Consider the following 11,932-nt stretch of genomic DNA (forward strand, 5'->3'; position numbering starts at 1 on the left):
ATGTCAAAATCTTCAAAATGAGCATAAGCACAAAGAAATTAATGCTGGAATCATCTTCAGGATGCTAGAATACACTAAATACAGCAAAAATTTTGAGTCTACAACGTTTAGTTTAGGTGTGAGAGCCAAAATGAACTTTTTATTGCTTTAAACGCGTTTTCAGCCTGATTGTGCACTTTAGGTGAAAATGTCAAAATCTTAAAAATGAGCATAAGCACAATGAAATTAATGCTGGAATCATCTTCAGGATGCTAGAATACACTAAATACAGCAAAAAATTTGAGTCTACAACGTTTAGTTTAGGTGTGAGAGCCAAAATGAACTTTTTATTGCTTTAAAATCGTTTTCAGCCTGATTGTGCACTTTAGGTGATGAAGGATATTATAACATTTTAATACCTATTTTCATATATCGATTATTGTTACTGATCATGAACATTTAATTCTTCATTTTAAGTTTGTCAAAGTGTCTTGTGTCCTGAGCAGGGCACATGATGTTGACCTCGTATGTTCTGGGTTAAAGCTGGGACCATATTATTTAGTCTAGAAAAGTTCCTTCTCATCACTTTGTACGAAAACATATTTTCGCCCTTGATTTTGCTATACACTGATTGGTCCAGAATTTCTTGTTTTATTTTGTACACGTACATTGTGGTCTTGAACAGAACTTGTTTTGCTTTTCCATTAGTCACGGTCATTGGTGCTTTTGGGTCAAATGATAAAGTGAGATTTTGTTATGAAGAAGAATATGAAAAGTGCCTTGAAAATATACATATTTTGGCTAGAGACGAAGACAGCTGCAACTGCACTAAGAGTTCTATTGTTTGACATGTCCTTCAACTGTATAACACATTTGCTCATTCATGAAGGGAGAGATATTCTGCTTGGAGACTGAATTGTAATAAAAGGCTGGCCCTTCGAGAGGAGGGTGTGCATTGTTGATCAGAACTTGTCGGAGTTTGATTCAATGGTGCAACAGGAGATCTCCTCTAAGAATTATCCTGCGCAGGAAACTCTGTTCATTTCTCATCTCACCAGTTGGTTTATTGGACACGCAAAAAGTTATGGATTAACTACACCCCTCAGTTGGTGATTTTAATATACCTTCTTCAGTTGGTGACCCTCCGACGGCAAGGCGTTTGACGGTTGTTGCGTTCGCGGACGGTTTGAATTCCTGGCGCCATATTAATTGAGGTAAGTGGAGATCTTATCCACGTTTGAGGAATTCTTTCTGTCTAGGAGCGCTCCGGCCGCCATGCGTTCTTGTAAGATAACCAAATCAAGGGTGAGATTTGTGTGAGCAGAGGTAGAAGTTTAAGTTGTTTGGTTGTATGGAGTCAATAATTGTGGAATTTCCTACGGTATTTGAAGTATACATATTTGTGGTGCACATTGAATTGAATAATTTCCTACGGTATTTGAAGTATACATATTTGTGGTGCACATTGAATTGAATAGCGATCGCTTGTAAGTCAGTACTGGGAAACATTTTGTCTTTACAATTTGGTTTTTACAGACGATAGATACGTAGATAATTGATTTGAAGTCTGTGTATATGAGGTTAAGAAACTGTTGAAGCTGAGGTAGCGCAGTTGACATAAGATTAAGTTGTTGAAGTTGAGAGTAAATCAGCTGGGGAAACATTATTGTTGTAACCAAGCGTTAGATGTGTGGGCATTGGTTTTACGTCCATACATATTTAAGTTGAGAGAAGTCGGCTCAAAAAGCATCTTTGTCTTGATCCCTGCCTGATGCGCGGGAGAGACAAACACTTTGTTTTTATGAGTAATAGATTCTTGGGTAATTAGATAACAAAGATCCTTGAATAAGTGTTGCCGATTAAAGCTGCAGGAGGATCGACTGCTTCATTTTCTAGGGACAAAGGACTCAACTTATGGAAGTCAGATTGACATAAAACGGACTTAATACGCCGTTTTAAGATTAATCGATAGGTCTATGAATAATTGGATATTGACATTTTTAGACAAGATATAAGAGATTAGATGTATTGACTCAACTCGTGTAAGTCGGGCTGACTAAAGCATATTTGATACGACGCTTTAGATCAAGCCAATAGGTCTATTGAATATTCGTGATTAAAATTCAAAGACAAAGAAACTGTTGAAGCTGGGGTAGCGCAGTTGACATCCGGATATTTATGTGTTGATATGTCGTACAAAACGACATGTCTTGTCTGTCCGTTGTGTGTATGCCGTCTGATCGGTGAAGAAACTCTAACGTTACGGTAAAATCTTAAAGGGACCGCGACGAGAACAGTTGATTAATTCTGTTATAAGTGAGACGTCACTTCATTTAAATATTAATACAACTGAACTATGATAATTTACAATATAATATAATATAATACAAATCAATAAGCTATAAAATACCTGAGTTAATAATTAAGACGAAACATGGACACTCTATTTGAACTCAAAACACAGTGGTTTGACCCGAATGGGATTCCGTTGAGTTTAGATGGGATGACGCTGGATAAACAAATTGGGAACGCATGCGCTGTGGCTATAGGGATTTTACCTACAAAGGCTAAACGAGAAACAAAAAAGAACTTTGCGACTGGATGCAAGACGGCTGTAGAAAAGGTTATTTTCCGTCATTACAATCTGCAGTGTGTCTAATCTCTTTGATGAAGAACGTTGAACTTGCATGTGTGAAAAAACGTCACGAACTAGATGAGCTGGTGCAACACACATCTGTAATTTCTTCGAGTGGAAGAAAAGCCAGAAATGATCGAAAGCTTGTTGACAAAATAATGAATAATGCTAGAATACTAGCTTTAGGTATTTTTGTGAAGTTATAACCATTTATATAACTAAATAATGATATAAGACTAAATGATTTGACCTGATATGACTTCCGCTAGTCGGAATTAAAGCTTCCGGATTAATCATACCGTTTAAATAATGACTTAAAATGTAATTAATATTGAACGACGGGACTTGATTATATTGTGAAAAAGGTTAGTTTATTCTAATAAGATATGGCATTTGTTCGATGGTTTTAATGACGGCAATTTAACTTTGAATGTGCGTACACGGCGACCGCCCGTTAATAATGTTATGAGTGTATGTAATTTTATATAGAGGAGAGTCCCGGACGTATCTTTAAGAAAAGTGTATTGAAAAAATGATGAATACTGAAATGTTGCTTTGCAAATAAAATAACTGTATAATACAAATTTATGTAATAAAACAAATTAAGCCGTTTAATAAGCGCTAAACGGGATAAATTAATTAGACGGTAAAATTACTAATAAAACTTCTAACGCTAAAACCCGCAATTGTCTGCGTTAAATAATTGAACGACATTATATAAATTGTTGCCGTAACTGATTTTATAAGCCCCTTACATAAATTTCTTAAGCACTAATGTTGAATACTTAAACTGGCTTCAAGAGTGCAAATACGTCATATTTAAAAATTATGTTTGCTATAAAACGAACGAATATTAATACACAAATAACATAGAGAGGTATAGTTTTAAGATATTATAAAATTTAGATGCATGTCTTATGCTTGTAGAGCATGGGTGGCTTTGACTGATTGTAGTTGCTATGACTCATTCCCTTTCTCGGGTTAAAAAATGCCAACAGCCATCAATCTTTGTAATGAGGTCAAATAAAATGTTTTTATAAAAGGTAATGTTAATTGTGTGATTGTTTTAGATTAAATAGTTTAGTCTCTACTCTTATTTTAATAATAATAATAATAATAACTAAAAACAAATAACTTGGATGGCAATTAATGTGGAATAATTCTTATATAGATGATTGTTTTTTCCCTTATGATTTTGTTTGTGCGCGAGAACATTGTTTAATAAATTTTAAATATCTTTTCAGAATCAGGAGACACACCCATTAAGGACAATTGGGGTCGCACCAAAGTGCCATGTTCCGGTCCTGGGGATGAAGTAATGTGTTAATTATAATTTAAAAGGAGTTTTTTATTTATTTTTTTTCTCCGACGTTTATAAATAGAAAGTAATTTTAATCTCTCCTGAATATATTTAACCTTTGAATTCGACATTTGAAGTCTCATTACAAACAGACTGGGGAAGCTATCTGGAAGAAACACATTTTTGACATAATTTGAGGTGCTATGTAATTAAAAATCATTCCTGCTTTGACGTTTGACCAAAGGCTGACTTTACGGGCTGCGGCCTCCATTGAGAAAACATTAATTGAAAACTACACACTTATTAATTAACTATATTTGTAAATTGTTAGAGTATATCTGTCCTATTTTATCCTAAGTATTATTTATGAAGGTATGCAAAACATATTAAATTAAATATTGTAAACCATAACAAATATTGACATATAATTAGCAATTATTTAAAATTGTAAACTTTCATTGTTTTAATTATTATTTTTTATTATTTTTATTTTTATTTAATTTTTTTAATAAAGGAAGTTTTTGGTTTTAATATTTACTGACATGTTATAACCTAAATACTGTTGGGGCAGATTTTAATGTTTTCAGTCGAGTGAGGATTATTGGTCAAGGGTCATTATTTCGGAACAAAGTCAACTGGCGGGACACAGACCTCTTTAAAAACCCCCACCCACAAAGAAACTGCAACTGCCACCACCATCAGAGGGGCGTGATGCAGCCATCATCACAAAACATCCTGCCAATACCTGATGGAGAGGGGAGGTTCCTGGCGCCACCTGTTGCAACAATGACTGTGCCATCATATACAAATGTGATAAAAGAAAAACTGCTCCACTGCCCAATGCACACAATGCTCCGCACGAACTGTCCTATGAAAAACTGCTCCATATGCTCTGCACAAGCGTCCTTAAAGCATTCCTGCGTCCAGAACTGTCCACTACGATGGTGACTCAACCCCACAAACAATGCTTTCCTTGAATTAGTGATACCGGGCCATATGATGTGATACTGACTGTTTACACTGCACTCTATTTTTGACAGATATAAGGTGATAACATCTACAGTAAAACATTTCGTAAATATAATGAACTGATTGACAACACTATATACACACAGATTTATTACATTTTAAAAACGTTTGATGTCTATTTTGATTTGATCTGATTTGTTTATCTCTGTCTATTTTGAAACAGTCAGCTTTTTGGACAAACATCAAAAAGGGGGACTAGCAAGCTTAATGGTAACATTAAAACTAAGGGCAACTTTATGTATTAATAATAATTGATGAATTGGCTGAAAACTGAGATTCTTTGTAAAATTCATTGGCATAAGCTACGATATTTTTATAGTACAAAAGATAATACAGGTAAATTTCGTCTGGTTTCAGAAATTGAAACAGCTAATATGAATACAGATAAGATACAATTTATTTCAATCTTAATTATTATATTTTACTTTTTTAAGTTTGGTCTTCTAGTGTTTTCCCGAATTCTCTTTTGAAATTTAAATAGTTGCTTGGGACGCATTGTCGAATTTGCTGGTTAAATGTAAAATTTTCCCCTCTTTCTAAACAAAAAGCAAGCAAAATTTATTTACTGCAAAACTTTATATATTAGTCTGAAAGAGTCTCTAAAGCGATTTTTTTTCAGATGGGGGAATTATTGGTTGGTCTGGGTATATCGTCGCGAAGGACACAAACAGTCCATGTTAAATAAATAAATTTAAAATTAAAAGTTAGTCTTAATGCGATAATTATAGATAGTCCGTGAGAATGAATTTTACAGGAGGACAATTGGGGATTTCCTTGACCATGGAGAAGGAGTAAGTTTTGGCAGGGACGGCGAAAATAAGGTGAATATGTTCCATTTCTATTTCTATTTTTCCCTTGGGGCCCTGGGGTTAGATGTTATTTTTTGATTTTATTTGTTGACGAAAGTTGCATTTATTTAATGGCTGGAAGCACATCCATGCTATATCTATAACAATAAATATTATAAAACATTCCAATAATTATTACATTCTGTAAACAAAATTGGCCTCGTCAGATTCGAACTGGCTAAAGATTTTCATTTTTTGCATTTAAGAATGTGCTCAGGTCATTAAAGTCAGCCAAAGGCTGGATCCTAATTAAATGTCACAACAAACAGAATTTTTTCCCACAGGAGAGGCCTACAGAACTTTACTAACATTTACTAACCCCTAACTAATAACACTACCAAAATGCTCTTTCAAAAAGAAGGGATGTGAATAAATGTTTATTAGTGACTAAATGAAAATATTTTGCACCCAGATAAGGTGATGAAAAGGTCAATCTAGTCCAGTCCACGGGGCACCTGGTTCCACATCTTGCCTATTAGACCAGCCGGAGGTCCGCCTTCTACTCAACCCCCACCTTCAGGAGCCAGCCACCACCGGGAATCAACAGAGAGACCAGCCAGCTGCTCCAGTGACCAGACGTGCCAGCCGAGAGGCCATTCAACTGCTTCCAGTGTCAGCTAACGAGCTGAGGAATTACTACATGAAGATTGAGTTTCGCTGAGGACGTCTTTCGAATGGAAACAGGAGGAATGTGTCCCTTTTTCCAGGGCATTCCACAAAGAATGAGTCACAACTTGGGAAGATAAAATCCCGGTGACCGATTTTGCACCCCTGGCAGTTGGAGAGAGGCAGAAGGACCCTCTTCACAAAAAGGCTCTGTTCAACCTTCTGCTGATGCTGCTCAAGGAACCTGAGTGCACCATCCACACAAGAAAATAAAGAAAGTGACGACTGTTTAAAAAAAAGAAAAAATCACAAGATGGCTGCTTCGAAGAGACAATGCGTCTTCAATTGCGTCTGCATTACGACACTCTTTCTTATACTGACTGTTATGCCAATTTTGTGTTTTTGGGATCCCCTAACCACATCTGTAAACGCAACCACAAAAATTCGGGCTAAGCGAGACATGAACTCTCCACACATTCCCTGGGTTATATCCAAAACGTATGATGACTCAGTCACGGTGACAGTTGCCCCAAACACAAACACCTCTGTCAAAATTCCCATTACGTCATTAAAGGGATTTAGAGGATGGGAAGAGACAAGGGGAGGAATATGGGTGAAATATTGGTGGTATTTGACAGGAAATGTTGCGCAACTAGATTGGGGTACTTTTATAACCACCCAAAGTGGACAATATTGGCCACCGGGAAAAAGCAAGGAGGCTGTTTTCTTTTCTAAAAGGACAACACTGCGTAAAATGGGAGGTCAACTAGAATTAACCTTTTCCATTCCCGACGGGAATATACGACCAGCTAATGTAACTCTGTACAACACCTCCTGTTTTGGATTACTGTTATGGGCATGGTCCCACGGCGTTGACCCACGTTTTCCTATTCTAATCTGTGTAAATAAGACTATGAGTAAGCTAGACCAACCAAAAATGACTAAATACTCAATGGAGAATGGGGTAAAAGCTGTAAGTGTACCGATTGATGGTGTAATTGAATGGTTTAGGGTTACTACAGGAGTGTCCAAAAGCAGCAACAATTGGCTATTGCTAGCACACGAGGCAGCACACGCCTCTGGTAAGGAGTGTGTAGTATGTGTGGGACCACGACCTTTATTGAGAGTAATCCCGGCTAAAATCGAGGAACAATGTATAATGGAAATTATGAATAAAACTGCCCCAAATGCCAAATGCTCTCAATGGGATAAGATATATCCACTAGTGAATTTGCAGACAACTAAACCAATATTTTCAAAGGAAATTGCAGATGGTAATTTTTCATGTATTAAAATGACAGGTACCGGAGAACAATTGGGAGAACTAGATCACATTTCACACTGCACTACAATAATAAATGTGGGTCAAAAATTCAAGCCGCAATCAAGGGCTGACATTTGGTGGTGGTGTGGGCATAATCAGATATTTGACAAGTTGCCTTGGGATGGCAAAGGATATTGTGCTCTCATCACCCTTCTTCTGCCAGTACAACTTTTTCCCACCTCGGTTGATAACCTTTTACAAATGATTGACACTTGGGAACCACAATCTTCTCCTCCTTTCCATAGAATTAAACGATCTTCTTGGCAACAGGAAAATGTCCCCACCTACATTGATGCAATTGGAGTGCCGAGAGGTGTGCCAAATGAATACAAATTGACTAATCAAATAACTTCAGGATTTGAATCCCTAATTTGTTGGTGGTGTACCATTAACAAAAATGTAGACAGAATTAATTATGTGCATTACAATGTACAAAGACTAGGAAATTGGACTCAATCTGGATTTGAAGCTGTACATGGCCAATTGGCTGCCACATCTTTGATGGCTTTTCAGAACCGAATTGCACTTGATATGCTATTGGCAGAAAAAGGGGGAGTTTGCTCAATGTTCGCAGATCAATGTTGTACCTTCATTCCTAATAATACCGCACCGGATGGTACTTTAACTATTGCAATTAAGGGACTCCGGACACTTAATAGAAAGATGAATGAACACTCGGGTATAGACACTTCGCTATGGGATAATTGGATGACTGTATTTGGCCGCTACAAAACCTTAATTTCCACAATTTTGATATCAATTGCTGTATTTACGGCTCTAATAACAATATGCGGATGTTGTTGTATACCCTGTATTCGTTCCCTTTGCGAGAAAATTATTTCTGCCGCAATTGAAAAACAGGACGTACGAAATAAGTCTTCTTACATGATGATGGAGTCTGTTACTTCCTCAGCCCGGCCTGCTGCAACATCCGATGTAGATCCCGCTGGAATCTTTGTGTAAAATGTTTAAATATTTAGTTATTGGGCTTAGTGTTTACGTAAGCCCAAAAGGGGGACTGAAGGATATTATAACATTTTAATACCTATTTTCATATATCGATTATTGTTACTGATCATGAACATTTAATTCTTCATTTTAAGTTTGTCAAAGTGTCTTGTGTCCTGAGCAGGGCACATGATGTTGACCTCGTATGTTCTGGGTTAAAGCTGGGACCATATTATTTAGTCTAGAAAAGTTCCTTCTCATCACTTTGTACGAAAACATATTTTCGCCCTTGATTTTGCTATACACTGATTGGTCCAGAATTTCTTGTTTTATTTTGTACACGTACATTGTGGTCTTGAACAGAACTTGTTTTGCTTTTCCATTAGTCACGGTCATTGGTGCTTTTGGGTCAAATGATAAAGTGAGATTTTGTTATGAAGAAGAATATGAAAAGTGCCTTGAAAATATACATATTTTGGCTAGAGACGAAGACAGCTGCAACTGCACTAAGAGTTCTATTGTTTGACATGTCCTTCAACTGTATAACACATTTGCTCATTCATGAAGGGAGAGATATTCTGCTTGGAGACTGAATTGTAATAAAAGGCTGGCCCTTCGAGAGGAGGGTGTGCATTGTTGATCAGAACTTGTCGGAGTTTGATTCAATGGTGCAACAGGAGATCTCCTCTAAGAATTATCCTGCGCAGGAAACTCTGTTCATTTCTCATCTCACCAGTTGGTTTATTGGACACGCAAAAAGTTATGGATTAACTACACCCCTCAGTTGGTGATTTTAATATACCTTCTTCAGTGAAAATGTCAAAATCTTAAAAATGAGCATAAGCACAATGAAATTAATGCTGGAATCATGTTCAGGATGCTAGAATACACTAAATACAGCAACAATTTTGAGTCTACAACGTTTAGTTTAGGTGTGAGAGCCAAAATGAACTTTTTATTGCTTTAAACGCGTTTTCAGCCCCTGATTGTACACTTAAGGTGAAAATGTCAAAATCTTCAAAATGAGCATAAGCACAATGAAATTAATGCTGGAATCATCTTCAGGATGCTAGAATACACTAAATACAGCAAAAAATTTGAGACTACAACGTTTAGTTTATGTGTGAGAGCCAAAATGAACTTTTTATTGCTTTAAACGCGTTTTCAGCCTGATTGTGCACTTTAGGTGAAAATGTCAAAATCTTAAAAATGAGCATAAGCACAATGAAATTAATGCTGGAATCATCTTCAGGATGCTAGAATACACTAAAAACAGCAAAAATTTTGAGTCTACAACGTTTAGTTTAGGTGTGAGAGCCAAAATGAACTTTTTATTGCTTTAAACGCGTTTTCAGCCCCTGATTGTACATTTAAGGTGAAAATGTCAAAATCTTAAAAATGAGCATAAGCACAATGAAATTAATGCTGGAATCATCTTCAGGATGCTAGAATACACTAAATACAGCAAAAATTTTGAGTCTACAACGTTTAGTTTAGGTGTGAGAGCCAAAATGAACTTTTTATTGCTTTAAACGCGTTTTCAGCCCCTGATTGTACACTTAAGGTGAAAATGTCAAAATCTTCAAAATGAGCATAAGCACAATGAAATTAATGCTGGAATCATCTTCAGGATGCTAGAATACACTAAATACAGCAAAAATGTTGAGTCTACAACGTTTTGTTTAGGTGTGAGAGCCAAAATGAACTTTTTATGGCTTTAAATGCGTTTTCAGCCTGATTGTGCACTTTAGGTGAAAATGTCAAAATCTTCAAAATGAGCATAAGCACAATGAAATTAATGCTGGAATCATCTTCAGGATGCTAGAATACACTAAATACAGCAAAAATTTTGAGTCTACAACGTTTAGTTTAGGTGTGAGAGCCAAAATGAACTTTTTATTGCTTTAAACGCGTTTTCAGCCTGATTGTGCACTTTAGGTGAAAATGTCAAAATCTTAAAAATGAGCATAAGCACAATGAAATTAATGCTGGAATCATCTTCAGGATGCTAGAATACACTAAATACAGCAAAAATTTTGAGTCTACAACGTTTAGTTTAGGTGTGAGAGCCAAAATGAACTTTTTATTGCTTTAAACGCGTTTTCAGCCCCTGATTGTACACTTAAGGTGAAAATGTCAAAATCTTCAAAATGAGCATAAGCACAATGAAATTAATGCTGGAATCATCTTCAGGATGCTAGAATACACTAAATACAGCAAAAATTTTGAGTCTACAACGTTTAGTTTAGGTGTGAGAGCCAAAATGAACTTTTTATTGCTTTAAACGCGTTTTCAGCCTGATTGTGCACTTTAGGTGAAAATGTCAAAATCTTAAAAATGAGCATAAGCACAATGAAATTAATGCTGGAATCATCTTCAGGATGCTAGAATACACTAAATACAGCAAAAATTTTGAGTCTACAACGTTTAGTTTAGGTGTGAGAGCCAAAATGAACTTTTTATTGCTTTAAACGCGTTTTCAGCCCCTGATTGTACACTTAAGGTGAAAATGTCAAAATCTTCAAAATGAGCATAAGCACAATGAAATTAATGCTGGAATCATCTTCAGGATGCTAGAATACACTAAATACAGCAAAAATTTTGAGTCTACAACGTTTAGTTTAGGTGTGAGAGCCAAAATGAACTTTTTATTGCTTTAAACGCGTTTTCAGCCCCTGATTGTACACTTAAGGTGAAAATGTCAAAATCTTCAAAATGAGCATAAGCACAATGAAATTAATGCTGGAATCATCTTCAGGATGCTAGAATACACTAAATACAGCAAAAATTTTGAGTCTACAACGTTTAGTTTAGGTGTGAGAGCCAAAATGAACTTTTTATTGCTTTAAACGCGTTTTCAGCCCCTGATTGTACACTTAAGGTGAAAATGTCAAAATCTTAAAAATGAGCATAAGCACAATGAAATTAATGCTGGAATCATCTTCAGGATGCTAGAATACACTAAATACAGCAAAAATTTTGAGTCTACAACGTTTAGTTTAGGTGTGAGAGCCAAAATGAACTTTTTATTGCTTTAAACGCGTTTTCAGCCCCTGATTGTACACTTAAGGTGAAAATGTCAAAATCTTCAAAATGAGCATAAGCACAATGAAATTAATGCTGGAATCATCTTCAGGATGCTAGAATACACTAAATACAGCAAAAATGTTGAGTCTACAACGTTTTGTTTAGGTGTGAGAGCCAAAATGAACTTTTTATGGCTTTAAATGCGTTTTCAGCCTGATTGTGCACTTTAGGTGAAA

At 36.0% G+C, this 11,932-nt stretch overlaps 1 long non-coding RNA gene across 1 annotated transcript; it reads left to right on the top strand.

The window, feature by feature from the left end:
* Window positions 1-1,205: 1,205 nt before the first annotated feature.
* Window positions 1,206-9,315, top strand: LOC144055744 (uncharacterized). Its single transcript, XR_013294928.1, has 2 exons — window positions 1,206-5,764; window positions 6,204-9,315. It is a non-coding gene; the product is annotated as an uncharacterized LOC144055744 (long non-coding RNA).
* The last annotated feature ends 2,617 nt before the right edge of the window (window positions 9,316-11,932 follow it).

The sequence above is a fragment of the Vanacampus margaritifer genome, chromosome 7, assembly GCF_051991255.1.
Source record: "Vanacampus margaritifer isolate UIUO_Vmar chromosome 7, RoL_Vmar_1.0, whole genome shotgun sequence".
Lineage (NCBI taxonomy): Eukaryota > Metazoa > Chordata > Actinopteri > Syngnathiformes > Syngnathidae > Vanacampus > Vanacampus margaritifer.